At 36.9% G+C, this 17773-nt stretch overlaps 1 non-coding gene across 1 annotated transcript; it reads right to left on the bottom strand.

The window, feature by feature from the left end:
* Positions 1–758: 758 nt before the first annotated feature.
* On the bottom strand, positions 759–865 carry LOC121217440 (small nucleolar RNA R71). The gene has a single exon (XR_005913541.1). It is a non-coding gene; the product is annotated as a small nucleolar RNA R71 (small nucleolar RNA).
* Positions 866–17773: the final 16908 nt, after the last annotated feature.

A 17773-nucleotide genomic window follows, 5' to 3' on the forward strand; every position in this document is an offset into this window, starting at 1 on the left:
AATTATAAATATTTAAAACCTATCACGAAACCTCGCGATCAAGTTTTTGGCACCGTTGCCGGGGAACTACAATACTAAGAACACTCAATTTTTATTACTTTAGTCATTTATTTTTCTTGCAATTAAATTTTTTTAATTATTACTAATTAATTTACTTTTTCCTTCTCTTGGCAGGTTTTTATAGTTTATGACTAGAAGAAACCCGTCGGACCATTACTTTTTGACAAATAAATCAATCGCACAGCTTGTAGAAACCAAAGAGAAATAAGGCGCAGCTTAAGATATACAGAAAATGAGCAAGAAGACGATACTCAACCCCCAACCAAAGAGATGGCTAAAAACCAAGGTAATTAACTACCTCCTGCAATTGCGGCTAATCAAAATCTTGTTCCACGTACTATGTATGATTATGCTAAACCTTCTCTAACAGGAACTGAATCTAGCATAGTTAGACTGGCTGTAGCTGCAAATACTTTTGAACTGAAACCTAACACAATTCAAATGATACAGTAGTTTGTTCAGTTTGATGGTTTGCAGGATAAAGATCCCAACGCTCACTTAGCAAACTTTCTGGAATTTTGTGATACATTTAAAATCAATGGCGTTTCTGGTGATGCCATTCGTCTTCGGTTATTTCCTTTTTCACTGAGAAACAAAGCTAAATGTAGTTGAACTCGTTACCACGAGGTTCTATCACTACTTGGGAACAAATGACTGAAAAATTCTTACTAAAATATTTTTCGCCGGCTAAAACGGTTAAATTACGTAATGATATATCTTCTTTTGTGCAGATGGATTTAGAAACACTTTACGATACATGGGAGAGATACAAGGACTTACTGAGAAGGTGCCCTCACCATGGGTTATCGCTTTGGCTTCGAGTACAAACATTCCACAATGGTTTGAATCCCTCGACTCGACAAATGGTTGACGCAGCTGCTGGCGAAACCATCAACAACAAAACACCTGAAGAGGCTTATGAATTTATTAAAGAAATGTCACTGAATAACTATCAGTGGCAAGTCATGAGGACTAAGCCAACAAAAACAACCGGCGTTTATAACGTCGACTCAGTTACTATGCTATCAAATCAGGTAGAACTTCTCAACAAAAAGATTGATAGTTTACTTGGTTCTACGCAGGTACATCCAGTAATGAGGTGTGACTCAAGTGGAGGAGGTGTGCATACAGAATATCAATCCTTCAATCCTTCAATCCTACAACCGAAGAGGAACAAGTCAACTATATGGGTAACAATAAATTTAGATCTTAAAATAACCCATACAGTAATACTTATAATGCAGCTTGGAGGAACCACCAAAATTTCTCCTAGGGTGGTCAAGGGAATCAAAAGCCACAAAATCCTCAAGGTTTTCAACAGCCACCTTATCAACAAGAGAAGAAACCAAACCTTGAGGAGATGCTCTCTAAATTTATCTCGATGTCAGAAACCCGTTTCCAAAATACCTAAACAACACTTAAAAATCAACAAGCATCGATCCAAGGGCTCGAAACTCAGATAGGCCAGCTATCCAAACTAATCTCTGAAAGACCACAAGGTAGCTTACCAAGAAATACTAAACCTAACCCAAGGGAACACCTCAACGCAATTAGTACTCAAGAAAAGGAAGGATTCATTACGCCTGAGCCAGAATTGATGCAAGAAACTGTGGTGAGCAAAGGTAAAAGTGAGGTAAGTCATAACAAAACAGTGAATGAAGAATATAAACCTCGTATCCCATACCCTAATGCGACAAGGAAAGATCGCTCAGATGAACAATTCGGTAAATTCCTTAAACTTTTGACAAAATTACATATTAACTTACCGTTTATTGAAGCTTTGTCACAGACGCCGAATGCAATGAAATTTTTAAAAGAGCTTTTAGTAAATAAGCGAAAGTTGGACAAAGCGTCGCATGTGGAGCTAAACGCAGTCTGCTCAGTTATTCTACAGAATAAGCTACCCCACAAATTGAAAGATCCAGGGAGTTTTACAATTCCTTGCTTAATTGGTAGTTTAGATAAAAATCATACATTAGCTGATTTAGGGGCTAGTATTAACATCATGCCTTACAAAATGTTTAAGCAACTATGTCTTGGGAAACCTAAACAAAATAGGATGAGCATTCAATTGGAAGATAAAACTATAAGATTTCCTTGGGGTATTATTGAAGATGTACTAGTGAAATTAGATAAGTTCATATTTCCCGTTGATTTCATTGTTCTAGACATAGAGGAGGATAATAACACCCCTTTGATTTTAAGGAGGCCCTTTTTAGCAACTGCTAAAACAATTATTGATGTTGGCACAGGTGAGCTAACACTTCGAGTGGGAGACAAAACGGTCACCCTTCAAGCTCGTAATTCTGGCATCACATCGAACATTGAAGATCGAAGACTAAAAATCGAGGAACTCAATAAATGGTGGACGCACAACCCAAGAACAACCGACAAACCGAAACTACACCAAAATAAGCCTGATACCTCTCCAAATCAACTTAAGGTTGGTGATAAGGTCTTATTAGATGCCGCGGATCCCCACATTGTCACTAACACACTGAATAAGGGCATTCCTCTTATAGTACTCAGTATTTTTCCATTCGGTACAGTCGAGGTGAGTCATCCCAAGTTCGGCACTTTTAAGGTAAAAAACACCCAATTAAAACCTTATTTTGTCAAGACTGATAACAGGAACAAGGAGTACAAACTATTTGAACCACCATGATCATACAACGGAGAGGTAAGTCGAGCTTAGACTATAAATAAGTGCTTCTCGAGAGGCAACCCGAGCACTAACATTATTAATTTCTTTAAATTTTGGTATTTAACTCCTAACCTACTAATAGAGATCTTAAATATAGGTGTTTCCACAAAGACACGGCCAAGCACATTGGCGTGCTTAAGGTCGTGAGAAAATAGGGCAAAAGATTTCCCCAACACGGGCTACGATAAAATGCAACGGCCGTGCGACATGGCCGTGGTCGAGCCTGCCAAAACAACACGGGTGTGCGACACGTCCATGTGGAAGACCTGTGGTTGAAACTGAAAAATTAGCACGGGCATGAGACACGCCCGTGTCTAACACCCGTGGTCGAACCTGTTAAATTAACACAGGCGTGAGAAAAGTAAACGAAGCTAGACAAGGCCTTATTGCGTGGAGCTTGAACACACGGGCATGAGAGAAGCAAACGAAGCTAGACACGGTCGTGTACTAAATGTCGACACGCCCAAATTTGAAATTCGCGAATCACACGGGCTGAAATTAGGGGACACGGGCGTGTGCCATGGCCGTGTGCCTCAAAATCTATAAATACCCTGCACTATTCACTTTCTTCCCCATTCAAAAATCCTAACCCTAGCCACTGCAACTCCACACGGCCCCCTGCCATGCCCGTGCGCCGCCTTCAACTTTGTTTTTGACGCTCAATCTCTCTCCCTTAGTGTTTATTTACTCTTTTCACTTCTATTTTACTTATTACTAATGCTTATTATTACAATAATTTCCATTTCTTTTGAACTATCTTCCATGTCTGTTCATTACTTTATCATTTAGTTTGCATTTTTAGTTGGTCATTATACATTGCATGTTAAATCAAGTGATTAGGAAACTTCATACCCATGATTTTACCATGCTCATTCTCATGGTATTCCCATCCCAATATCTCTCATGTAGTTTGCATTGTTCAATTATTTCTTATATATTTCATGTTATTAGGAAAGTTTCATTCTTTTACACATGCCATTACTACATACAATGACAAAGTCACGAAATTATTATATTAGTTATGTTTGGTTGTGGCTGAAAGTCTGGTTTTTAGTTGGAAATTGTATTCCTTTTACTTCGACCACTCATCAAGATGACTTGATGATTCTAATCACAGGTACCATGTCATCGTCAAGAGGAAAGAAAATCACCATACCTGCTTCGAAGAAGAGGAAGGGAGCGTCTTCTTCCGCGGGCCCAACCGCAGAAATTTGTCACCCTCTCTTACAGTTTCCCTGATTGCCCCAGGAAGAATTATTCCAAATACTTCAGGCCCGACCCTTAATTTCGGGCCGCTGCATTGATTGGGCTACTGCAGAACAAGTCCAGATGGCTGATGCGATTCGGGCTCTATTAACCACCGACCTGTGGGAGCTGTTCTTCGGGATTATCGAGCCGATGTACCTCGAGCTCAAGCTGGAACTCTGCTCAACATTCCATCTCCAGACCATAATGACAAGGAATGATGATCCTGTTACGGTCTGGTTTCGCCTAGGCAGATTAATCCGCCAGCTAAGCGTCCCAGAGTTTGGTACTGCACTAGGCCTATATACGAAGGAATTCAGGGAGGAGAATGAACTACATGCTCTCAGTCGCCACATAAATTTATCGCCCTCAAAGTGCTGGCACACTTTGGCCCCTAGCACGGCCTCGTACAATCCTAGTCGCTCCAAGGCATTAGTTCTTCCACCATCCCTAAGGTACTTACACGCTATTTTAGCTCACACGATTACAGGGAGGCGAGAGTGCACTGGTGTCGTTAACACCCACGACGTCTACTTCTTATGGTTCATGTCACAAGGGCACGTCATTGACCTTGCCTATTTCATCACCCTTGCGATTTAGCACCAGACAGAGCGGCATCGGAAGGGGGTCATCTCCATTGGCCCCTACGTGGCTAGGCTGGCACGACACTTCGGGCTCCTAAACATCGCGGCCCAAGAATCATCCCTCACTCTCATCGGCCAGATGTCTCCACAATGCATCTCGAGCATGCTCAGAATGAGGATGATTGAGAGGTGCCGATGAACCTACCCTCCCCAATATCGTCTCGCCCAATCTACCGAGGAGGAGGCTTCTGAGGACATTCCTGATGATGTTCCCCCACAGCATGAGGACCCACCGACTCAGCCACCACCACCCTCTCGTCCAGTTCATTCGATGGCTTCATATGCTGACATGTCTGAATGCCTCACCCGATTCGAGCAGTAGTGTTTTCAACGATTTGACATCATTGATGCTACTCTACATCAGATTTGTCAGCACCCCCACATCTCATCGCCAATCCCACCTCGCAAACCATCCAGCAATGAAGATGTTTAGAAATATTTATTTATTATTTTATGTTTTTAATTTTTATTGCAACTACTTTTTATTTTTGTTAGATTTTAGAATTTTATTTTTTAATTATTAGTTTCGGTTATTTCTTTTTGAGTACTTATTCTTCCTAATATCCCCTAAAAAGTTCCTGATTTTATCGTAGTTATATAGAGCTCTTAAGCTCATCATCACATAGGAACTAAAACTCCACCGGGAAAGGTTCTCCACGACTGCCATGTCCTGCTCGACCACGACCATAGCTACCACTAGATATAATATTCTTTTGGCGCAGGACTTATGGCCTAATGAACCTCTACGACCGCCAGAGCATCCTCCTCCACTCTCGAACCGATCACTCTCCAAAACTCTAGTTCGAGGAATTCATCATACAGGAAGTTTCACTTCTCTCCCTATCTTATTTTTATACTCTAATATCTATCTTTGTACATTGAGGGAAATGTACATCTTAAGTGTGGGGGTGGTATTTATTTCATTATCAGAAAAATCCCTGAATAATCATCTTGTTCTCTTGAAAAACTCTCATATCATATTTAGGATAAATTTTAAATGGTTTATGATTTTGATTGATATATCTTGAATTAATACATAGGGATTTACACATTGATTGTTTAAACTTTAAGACATTAGAGAATCAAGCATAATGAGTTTATTTTTAAGAATTTAAAATTATAGGTTATCTCCCCAAGTCTAGGTATTTCTTTGAATTGGAATTCACAATTCTAAACATCAAAAAGCCATAATTTTTGTGAGATTTTTGAGCCTTTTGAGCATTTATTCATCCTTTCATGCTCACTTTTATTATTTCTTTAAGTGCGTTAGTATTGAACTGTTATTCTAGAACTTACTTGATTATGCATGTCGAGACCACACCATTTGATTTGATATATCAAAATGATTAAGGAACTTAGGATTAACCCACTCATGCCATGAAAAGCCTACCTCCACTATTAACCCCTAGTAAACCCCATTGAGCCTAACAAGCCATTCCTTGTATTAACCTCAATATTAACCCTTAACCCATTATTGTTGAAACCCCCTAAATTAATCCCTACTTTTGTCGAGATTTGAGTTGAATGGATTGCTTAGCTATGTTTTGTTCTTAATAGTTAGTCTATGTTATTTAACTTGTTCTTAAAAAATATATATGTATATTTATTAGTAATTCCATATTCTGAGAAGAAGCTCTATTGTACGCAAGTGAAAATTAACTCTTTTACTAGTTAGGCAATTTTTCAATTCAATCTCGATTTTAACCCGTTTCTTTCAGTTTGTGACCACACCCCCTAACCAAGCCTCATTACAACCCTCTAAAGACCTTTTGATTGATGTATCATCTTAAATTTCGGTGGTGGAGATTTGATTTTCATGCAAGCCTATGGTAATAACTTTTGATTATTGACTATTGAGTGCTTCATTTGTTGTCCTTAAACACCTCGAGTGATTTGAGTGAATCTTTAGGAAGGATGTGAAACTCTGTGATATTCTGAATCAAAGGTAATTACTTAGATGCGGAGAGACACCTATGTTTGCATGATTAAATACTCAACTTGGAATGTTTGAAACTTTTATGTTCTTTTAGTTGAATTCTCAATGTATGATTACCTATGGATTATTTTGAGAAATTATCAATAAGAATTATAAGTTGAGGAGAATTTATTTTGATTACGAGTTGAGGATTTTGCTTGAGGATAAGCAAATGCTTAAGTGTGGGGTATTTCATAAACCGTAATTTATACATACTTTCCCCCATGTTTAACGTATTTTATGGATGATTTTCCATTAGAATTGGTGAATTCGATGCTCCTAACGCTTTAATTTCATGTTTTACACTTAGGAGAGCATAAGAGAGTGAAAGGAACGAGAAACGGGCCAAAAACAGAAAAAATGGGACAAAGTACAAAATCAACACGGCCTGGAACTCCTCACACTGGCACACCACACGACCGTGTCAATTTGGCAGGCTCGAGCACGGCCTGAAGTAATCGAACACAGGCGTGTGCCATGGGCGTGTCCCTGCCGAGCCCAAGTTGAGTCCAATTCGGAAAATTCTAATTTTAAGGGCTTCTAGGCATTCCAAAGCCTATAAATACACCCTAGAGGAGGAAGAAAAGAAAGACAGAGAAGGGGGAGTAAGGAATTACTCCAAGGAAGCCGATTGATCCATCTCAGAAGTCGGATTCATCATCAAAACTGAAGATCTCTCCTCAATTTCCCTTCAGGAGTTTTGGGTTTTCTTTATGTTTTGTATTCTTTATTCTTCTGAGATGTTTTCTTATTTAGTTATGAACTAAATCCCCTAAATACCTAAGGGGAATGAAACCTAAGATGAATCTTCTTATTATTTTCTGAATCATATGATAAATATTTAACTTGTTCTTAATTATGTGTTCTTAATTCTTGTTTTGATATCCCAGGATACTGATTCAAGATAAGCTCTTATTCAGAGGAGGAATAGACCCTATCTAAGTGTACATTTATCATAATTAAGTGGAGTTGATTGCGTGCCTAGAAATAGGGTGACAAGATTTTACCGGATTAGGGTGAAACCTAATAAGGGGATCCATAGATCGAGTTAATGCAACCATAGAGTGTTAATTAGAGAAAAGTCTCAATTATTCAATCTAGGGATTAGATGTTATTAGTCTTGAGTAGGGATAATAACATAACTTAGGGATCTCTACGAGCAAGTTGAATGAAAAAATCGTCCGGTTCGGAGCCAGAATAACAAGTAAAGTCTAGGTGGATTTTTCCTTAGGTATTGTCTTAAATCAATTGATTTTCCCAAAAGAAATTCCCCAATTCTTTTCTCTGTGCGTTCTTAGATTAGATAATTAGTTAATTAAAACAAAACCCCATTAATCTTAGGCTAGATAATAAAAAGATAGTCATTACTAGTACTTTTAGTTCCTTTGGGTTCGACAATCCAGTCTTGCTAAAACTATACTACTGTTTGATAGGTACACTTGCCTACATCGTGATAATAGTTAGTCCAAGAGCGAGTAATTATAAATATTTAAAACCTATCACAAAACCTCGTGATCACTTCTAGTCAGGATTCTTGAACTAAAAGAATTTGTTTGTTTGTCGGTAAAGCATGCAAAGCCAAGGAGCTTAGCAAAGAAAAGAGATGAGTCGATTCTGAGGCTAGAGATTCAAGAAAGAGGTCAATGAGTAAACCCTATCATTCCTTTTCAAAGAAATCAAAGGATTCTCATAATCATTCGAATGCTTTAGTGGGGTATTCTAATAGAGACCATGGAAAGTAACATACGAGTCTGAAAGCTCAAGCCACTTCAGTTTCGAGTGTTGGTAGTGTCAAAACCAACAAACCTGAGTGTTAACAATGTGGAAGAATACATTTTGTAGATTGTTGGATGAATAATAATTCCAGTTTCAGATGTGGCTCGCAAGATCATTTTATTCGTGATTATCCTGAGAAAGACAAATTTCTAAATACAAGGCAGAGTAATACAGTTGCCAGAGGGAGACCACCTAGAAATACTGGGAATGTGACTAGTAAAAAAGGTGCAACAAAAGATTCTGTTGTGAGATCAGAGGCTCGAGTGCCAGCCTACACTATTCGTGCTCGCCATAATGCATCAGCACCAGATGTTATCAGCAGTACATTTTCTCTTTATAGTACTAATGTAATTGCTTTGATTGATCCTGGATCGACTCATTCATATGTCTGTATGAATTTTGTGTCTAGTAAGAGTTTACCTATTGAGTCAACTGAATTTGTGATTAAAGTATCGAACCCCTTAGGCCAGTATGTCCTAGTTGGTAAAGTTTTCAAGAATTGTCCTTTGATGACACGGGGTTACTGTTTTCCAGCTGATTTGATGCTTCTACCGTTTGATGAATTCAATGTGATTTTGGGTATCGATTGGTTGACTCTGCATGATGTTGTTGTAAATTGTAGATGAAATACTATTGAGTTAAAATGTTAGAATAGTGAAATTCTTCGTATTGAATCCGATGATTCGAGTGGGTTGCCTATTATGATATCGACGATGCTAGCACAGAAATATGTGAGAAAGGGTTTCAATGCTTACCTTGTGTATGTACTTGATATAAAAGTGTCTAAATAGAAGATTGAACTAGTGCCAGTGGTTTGTGAGTATCCAGATATGTTTCCAGAGGAATGACCCAGGTTACCACCAATTAGAGAGGTTGAATTTGCTATTGTGTATGTACTGGAAACATTATCAATATCGATTGCTCCATACAAAATGGCTCCAAGAGAATTGAAAGAATCGAAAGCTCAGTTGCAAGAGTTAACAGAAAGAGGTTTTGCACGACCTAGTTTTTTGCCTTGGGGTGCACCAATTATGTTCGTAAAGAAGAAAGATGGATCGATGAGACTGTGTTTCAACTATCATCAACTTAATAAGGTTACGATTAAGAATAAGTATCCTTTTCCAAGAGTTGATGATTTGTTCGATCAGTTGAAAGGAGCAACAGCATTTTCAAAGATTGATTTGCGATCTGGCTATTATCAGTTACAGGTTAAAAATCCGGATGTGCTGAAAACTGCATTTAGAACCAGGTACAAACATTATGAATTTCTTGTTATGTCGTTTGGATTAACTAACGCTCCAGCAATATTCATGGATTTGATGAATTGAATCTTTAGAACGTATTTGGATAGATTTGTAGTTGTATTCATTGATTACATTCTAATTCATTCCTGAGACGAATCTAAGCATGCTGAGCATTTGAGGATTGTGTTACAAACTATTTGCTAAATTCAGCAAATGTGAGTTTTGGCTCCGAGAAGTTGGATTTTGGGGACATATTGTTTCAGCGGAAAGTATTCGAGTTGATCAAGTAAGATTTCAATAGTTGTTGATTGGAAACCACTAAGAAATGTATCCGTGGTCAGAAGTTTTCTAGGATTAGCTAGTTATTATCAGTATTTTGTAAAAGGGTTCTCAATGATAGCTATAACGATAACTCATTTATTGCAAAAAGATGTGAAGTTTGAGTGGTCTGAGAAATGTCAACAGAGTTTTGATCAGTTGAAAGCACTGTTAATGAAGCACCAGTTTTAGTTCAGCCCGAATCGGGTAAAGAGTTTGTGATTTTGAGTGATGCTTCATTGAACAGTTTGGGATGTGTTTTAATACAATAAGGCAAAGTGATAGCCTATGCTTCCAGATAGTTAAAACCGCATGAAAAAAATTATCCAGTATACGACTTAGAGTTCGCCGCTATTGTTTTTGCATTGAAAATTTGGCGACATCATTTGTTCGATGAAAAATGCCATATTTTAACTGACCACAGGAGTTTGAAGTATTTGATGTATCAGAAAGATTTGAATTTCCAACAATGAAAATGGCTCAAATTGTTAAAAGACTACAAGTTAGTGATTGATTATCATCCAGGAAAAGCGAATGTAGCCATTGATGCTCTGAGTAGAAAATCTTTGTTTGCTTTGAAAACGATGAATACACGATTGACATTATCTACTGATGGTTCGATTTTAGCTGAGTTAAAAGCTAAATCGGTGTTTCTCCAGTAAATCTGTGAAGCCTAGAAATGTGACAATGAATTGCAAGCTAAAAGAGTACAATGCTAGTTGACCATCAATTTAAAGTATCAGATAGGGTCCGATGATTATTTGCTGTTCCAAGGTAGAATTTGTGTGCTGAGGAATTCTGAGCTTATTCAAAAAATTTTACACGAAGCACATAATGGTTGCTTGTCTATTCATCTATGGAGTACTAAGATGTACAGTGATTTGAAATAGATGTACTGATGGTCGGGCGTGAAACGAGACACTTCAAAATTTGTGTCGAGATGCTTGGCTAGTCAACAGGTTAAAACTGAACATCAAGTAACTTCAAGACTCTATGACAGCCAGTATTGATACCTGAATGGAATTGGGATAGAGTTACAATGGATTTCGAATCGGGGTTACCCTCATCTCTGAAAAAGAAAGATGCTATTTGGGTTGTGGTTGATTGCTTAACGAAATTTGCACATTTCATTTCGGTACATACAGACTTTTCACTTAATAGATTAGCTAAATTGTACATCTCAGATGTTGTCATATTGCACAGGGTGCCAATTTCTATTATTTCGGATAGAGATACGTGGTTTACGTCACAATTTTGGAAGAAATTGTAAGAGGCTTTGGGTACACGGTTGCATTTTAGTACTGCATTTCATCTGCAAATTGATGGTCAATCCGATAGAGTGATTCAGATTCTCAAAGATATGCTTCGTTGCTGTGTATTAGAGTTTGAAGGCTACTGGGAAAAATATTTACAGTTGGTTGAGTTTGCGTATAATAATAGTTATTAGTCGAGCATAAAAATGGCACCGTATGAAACTTTAGATGGTCATAAATGCCGAACTCCATTGTATTGGACCGAGCTTAACGAGAAAAAGATTCATGGGGTTGATTTGATTAGAGAAACTGAAGAGAAAGTAAAAGTAATTTACGACAGTTGGAAAGCAGCTTCAGATCGATAGAAATCATATGTAGATTTGAAATGCAAAGATATTGAATTTCAAATCGGTAACAGAGTGTTTTTGAAAGTATCACCGTGGAAGAAGATTCTTCGATTTGGTCGCAAAGGAAAATTGAGTTTGCGGTTTATTGGACCGTATAAGATTATCGAGAGAATTGGGCCAATAGCTTATCGACTTGAGTTACTGTCAAAACTAGAAAATATCCATAATGTGTTTCATATATCAATGTTATAACGGTACCGATCAGATCCATCGCACAAAATTTCTCTGGCATAGATTGAAATTCAGCCCGATATGTCGTATAACGAAGAACTGATCAAAATTTTGGTTCGAGAAATTAAAGAATTAAGAAACAAAAGCATAGCTTTAGTGAAGGTTCTTTGCCAACGCCAAGGTATTGAAGAAGCTACGTGGGAGCCTGAGAAAGCTGTGAGAAAATAGTACGCTAACCTATTTTCTGGTAAACTTTTTTGGGGACGAAAATTCCTAAGGGGGGAGAGTTGTAACAACCCATTTTCAGTCAAATCAGAATAGTAGTTTCGAGACCACAAATCCGAAGTTGAAATATTTATTTTATTATTATTTAAATTTCTATAGCATGTTAGTAGTGTGATATAAAACTTTCGCTAAGAAATTTTATCATTTGTATGCTCAATTCGATAAAAAGGACTAAATCGCATAAAGTAAAAAATTAGAGTTCTAAAAGTTAAAGGGGTTTAATATCTATGAAATTAAATGATTGGAGGGTTTATGTTGTAAATAAACCATTAATATTATGAGTGGACTATTATGGACATTATATATGTTGTTTTTAAAGATTAATAAAAAGGTTAAATATCTAATTAAATAAGTAAATTAAGTAAAAATCAAATAAACAGAAGCTATCATCTTGTCTTTGTTATTCATCCACCGACAATAAGCTAGGAAAACACCATTAATAGAGCTTGAAGGTTCATTTATGTCTCATCCATGCATGTAAGTAAATTTTGACTCGATTTTTTAATGATTTCTATGTTTTTGGAGTCGTTGTAGCTTAATCTAGCTAGCATAGGGACTAATTTGTGAAACTGTTAAAGGTCTAGGGCTTTACCATGAAAGTATATTAGTTTTTTTTTATGTTTGATGGATGAAAATGAATGTTAGATGATAGTTAAGCAACTTTTGTAAAGGAATTTTTAATGAATTTATCTTTTAGGGATTTAATTGAAAAATAGAAAAATGTTCACGGTAAAAATGTAAAATAAATGGATTATAGGGCTTGCTAAGGACTTAATTGAAATCCGTCTAGCATGGTGTGTATTAAATTGCATGAATTTTTATTTTTATGAGCTAGGGACTAAATTGTAAAGAAGTTAAATGTTTAGGGACAAAATAGTAATTTTGCTATAATATGAATCTTGGGCTGAATTGAATAGAATGAATACTAAATGGATTGAATTTGATTTATTTAGATCAAGTTAAGCCTCGTACGGATCTAGAATGGGGAAAAGATAAAGTTTTGGACTAGTACACCCATTTCGTCATTTTTGTGATCGAGGTAAGTTCGTATGTTAATAAAAATTAAAGTAATTATGTTTTAAATACTTTATTATTGCGCTCTTGATAAATATGACTTCATAGAAATACTTGACGAAGATTTGGCGACTTGTGAAATCCCGGTTGAACCTTAGGAATAGATAGGATACAAATGACATGTCATTTGGGGTTACCGTGTTTTGGGTGCTGGTTCGTACGTTCTACCGGTGGCTGAGTTTTCCAGCATGTGTTGCAGTTACTCGTCAGCTTATATGAGCAGCACCGTGTAGCTATGTCTTGACCATCAGCTTGTGTGGGCAAACCCGACAATAGCTCGAGAGTGAGCATTTATATGAGATATGGGATTGAGATGGTTTTAGCCATGTATTGGCACTTAGTGTGCGAGATTCCCAAGTATCCAATAGTATTCCAAATGGTTCAACGAGTATATTGATGATATGAAAGAGTAAGAGATTGATATGTATTGGTACAGGTATGATCATGAATTGTATAAGCATTGAATCTATGAAATTTGTGAATTCATGACTCACCCATTGATTGAATATGTGTTAGGCTTTTGAATTCAAATTGAGTTGCTTTTGAATTCAAATTGAGTTGCATTATGCTATGTTTATTTACTTAAATTATGAATGAATACTAAGATATACTTTTTAGCCATACGAGCTTGCTAAGCTTAATAGCTTACTTTGTTTACTTTTCCGTGTTTTATAGTGATTTTAAAGCTTACTCAGATTGGAAGTTGTCGGAGATCTCATCCACTATCCAGCTGGTGTTTTGGTACTTTTGAACTTTGTGTATTTTGGTTATATGTCATGTATAGGTCATTTTACTCATAGAAGCCTATACGTTTTGGTTATGTAATTAGTCATGTAATATGACTTGATTTGGCAAATGTTGGTATATGCATGTATATATGTGGTTATTTTCATTTTGTGTGCATTTGGATTGCCATGAAATATGCTTGGATATGTAAAAATGTGTAAATGGCCTTTGGTATGTGGTTTATAATTGCTATGAGAATGTCTTGTTAAGATTGGTATTGAAGGTAGCAAATAGTTGAAATTGAGAATGTATTAGCATGCTAAGTATTAGGCAAGATAATGCATATATGAAGTTAACCATTTAGGTGATTTTTGGATGTGATATTGGTATGATTTTGAATGCCCAAATGTGATATTTATGAGCATTGTTATTTGTTGGTATTGGTATAGCATGATTTGGAGTTGGTTATAGTTGGTTTGAGTGCTTATTGATGATATAGTCATATGTTATTTGATGTGTTTAGGTTGCTACAAATTTGGGTGAGGAATGTGGCTTGGAAAATGGCCTGTTTTTGTCCACACGGGTAGAGACACAAGCGTGTGTCTCAGTCATGTGTGACACATAGTTCGGTGACACGGCCATGTGTCCCCTGGTACTTATTTAGAAATCAAGTCAGTAGCTTCACACAGGTTAGCTATAACACCCCTCACCCGTATCTGACGTCGGAATAGGGTTCAAGGCGTCACTGGACTTAAACATACACGGCCAAATCACACGCCCATGAGGCAGTCCGTGTGTCATACACGGCCACGACACATGCTCGTGTGTCTAGCCGTGTGGACGAATTCTAGGCTATTTTCCAAGCCACTTGCCACCCTTATTCCCTCACAAACTTAAACCCACTTCATGGCATGCAACATGGCACATTTGGCTATTCAAGCATCCACATTCATGGATAAAATATGTCTATAATGTCACAGGATACATACTCAACCTAGCATGCTTTCTTATAGCATTCCACACCAATTTCACTTTTGTCTATCATTATAAACCTACCATTAAATTTCTTATTGGTACCACATTTATTATTATCCACATTAACCATATTTCATTCATTAAACATGCATACCATCCATCACATTCATTAATATGAACAACAACATCAAGCATAACACATTTGTATACATGCATGAATAATTAGGGTTACAACCCAATAATCAATATGAGCCACCTCTCATGGCCATATACAAAATAATGATAATATTTTCATGAGCCAACACATTTGGATATTCAATATGATACATAGCAAAATAACCAAGTCCCTATACATGCCATATTCAAAACGTTAAGACTAACAATACCCAAAATGTCCAATTGATAGTGGGATCGAAAACTTCGACGTCCTCCAATCCCTGAGCTAACTTGGTGACATTATAAGAAAAGGAAAAGAAGGGGGGTAAGCTTTAAAGCTTAGTAAGTTCACGTGCATATAAAATGCAACTTAAACAAACATTAATCATATATTTAGCATAAAGAACATAGTCTTTCATTTTTATCAAATCTCTTAAACTTACTCTTCATATATATATATATATATTCTTACCCCAAGCTCATCATATCTCATGGTATTCTCATGAGTTCGATGTGCATACCTATGCCACTTGCACAGCGATAGCTTACTTTCTCGTCTTTGATGCAATCATTAAGATTATTCATTGATCTTCTCTTGAACTACCCATTGAACACTCGAAATACTATCAGATGCATCGGAATCTTGCACCTAAATGCCCCATATGTAGCCAATGCTACCTCATATCTTATACCACATGTTTCTTGCTTTCGAGCTACTATCGAGTTTGCTCACATAAGCTGTCAGGTATCCACAACACATGTCGAACTACCCAGCTATCGGTAGTATATACGGGACCAGTTCTCGAACCACCATAACATGTGTCACATAATTCATGAACTCAGACCACAACTCATGAGTTCAAATCACATAATTTCCTAGTGACATATCACTTGTATTCTAAACTATTCCTAAGGTTTAAATGGGATTCTTCGATACCACCTCTCTGTCGAACTTGGTCATAATGTCGATTTCAATGCTCATAGCACCAATCACAAACTTATGGAATAATCAAAGCATAATACATAATAAAATTTAGGCATCAAACACATGATACAACATTACATTACATTACATTACATTACATATATAAATACTTACCATACATGCAATATTAAAGCATTTAAAGTATGGTACACATTGCATAATTTGCATATGAACTTACGTCGGTGCAAAAATGATAAGAACGAGCCTAATCCTCGTAAACTTTGTTTTTCCCCCGATCTAGTCCCGAATCACATTTTTCTTGATCTATAATGCCAAATTTAGCTTGTTTAATACTCACATTACTTGAATCGACCCATAATTCATACTTAGGTAAAATTACCTTTTTACCCTAACTGTTCACTTATTTACACTTTGGTCCCTAAGCTCGTAAAATGAAATGCATGCATTTTATTGGTTACCCAAGCCCAGCCGAACCTATATCATGCTCATATCAGCCCACATTTTTCTTTATTTCACATTTCTACTACCCATTTTTACATCTTTTACAAATACGCCCTTTTTAGGTGTTTTCACTAAAAAATCACTTAGTAAAAGATGTTCATTACACATCAAACTTACATATTCTTACATTAAACCCCAAAATAAAAAAATGTCACACGTGGGTCAAATTTCATACATGAACCCTAGCTCAAATAAAGGGTTAGAAATGGATATATCAGTTGATAACAACTTCAAAAATACAATGAACATTAAAAACGGGACTATGATGCACTTACTCTTGAACTTGAAAGATGAACAAACCCTAGCTATGGTGACCCTTGGAATTTCGACACAAGCAAGAAGAATATGGACAAATTTTGCTTTCTTTTTCCCTTTTTATTTATTTATTTACCAAATGACTAGAATGCCCTAAAGGCCTTTCTTTCAAATTTTTCCTATTCCTGCCCATTTTTGTCCAAAATTTTACAACTTGGTCAAATTGCTATTTAAGGACCTCTAATTAATAATCCAATGCAATTTCATGCTTGAAGCTTCTAGAACACAATTTTTGCAACTTAATCAATTTAGTCCGTAAAGTCAAATTGGACACCTTAGGCATAGAATTTCTTCATGAAATTTTCACAAAAACATGCAATCATATCACAAACCTCATAATGCTCATAAAATAATTATTTCTACTTCAAATTTGTGGTCTCAAAACCACTGTTCTGAGTAGACCCTATTTCGGGATGTTACATTAGCACCGAGCATGTGGCTTGGCAGTGTGGCACAAGTCAGTGTACCCTCCAGTTTTCACACGGCATAGCACACGGCCTAACACACGGGCATGTGAGGCCATTTCAAAGGGAACATGGGCTAGTCACACGAGCGTGTGGTTGGCCGTGTGACCCAAGTCGGAGAGTTACATGGGGTTGGACACAGGCTGGGACACGGCCATGTAATCCCATTTTAAATCTCTACACGGCCTGTGACATGGGCATGCCTCTTGGTCGTGTGAGACACACAGCCTGTCCACACGAGCATGTGTTCCCTGTTCACATGGATTGTTTGTAAGATTTGTCTAGTAATGCTTCGTAACCCTATTCCGGGGATGGATACTGGTTAGGAGTGTTACATCTCGCACCTTCTCTGTCTAAATGTTCGCTCAATTTTAGGGTCTACAGGTAATAGATCGACGATTCGATGTATGCTCATAAACACCTGATAAATAAATCACAAATAAAGAATAAATTAGTAATGTTAGAAATTAAATAAAAACCAAACTGCAAAAATAATTTCACAAAGCATGTGTAACGCCCCAAAAATCCTGAAAT

This window comes from Gossypium hirsutum, chromosome A02, assembly GCF_007990345.1.
Source record: "Gossypium hirsutum isolate 1008001.06 chromosome A02, Gossypium_hirsutum_v2.1, whole genome shotgun sequence".
In the NCBI taxonomy this organism is placed as follows: domain Eukaryota; kingdom Viridiplantae; phylum Streptophyta; class Magnoliopsida; order Malvales; family Malvaceae; genus Gossypium; species Gossypium hirsutum.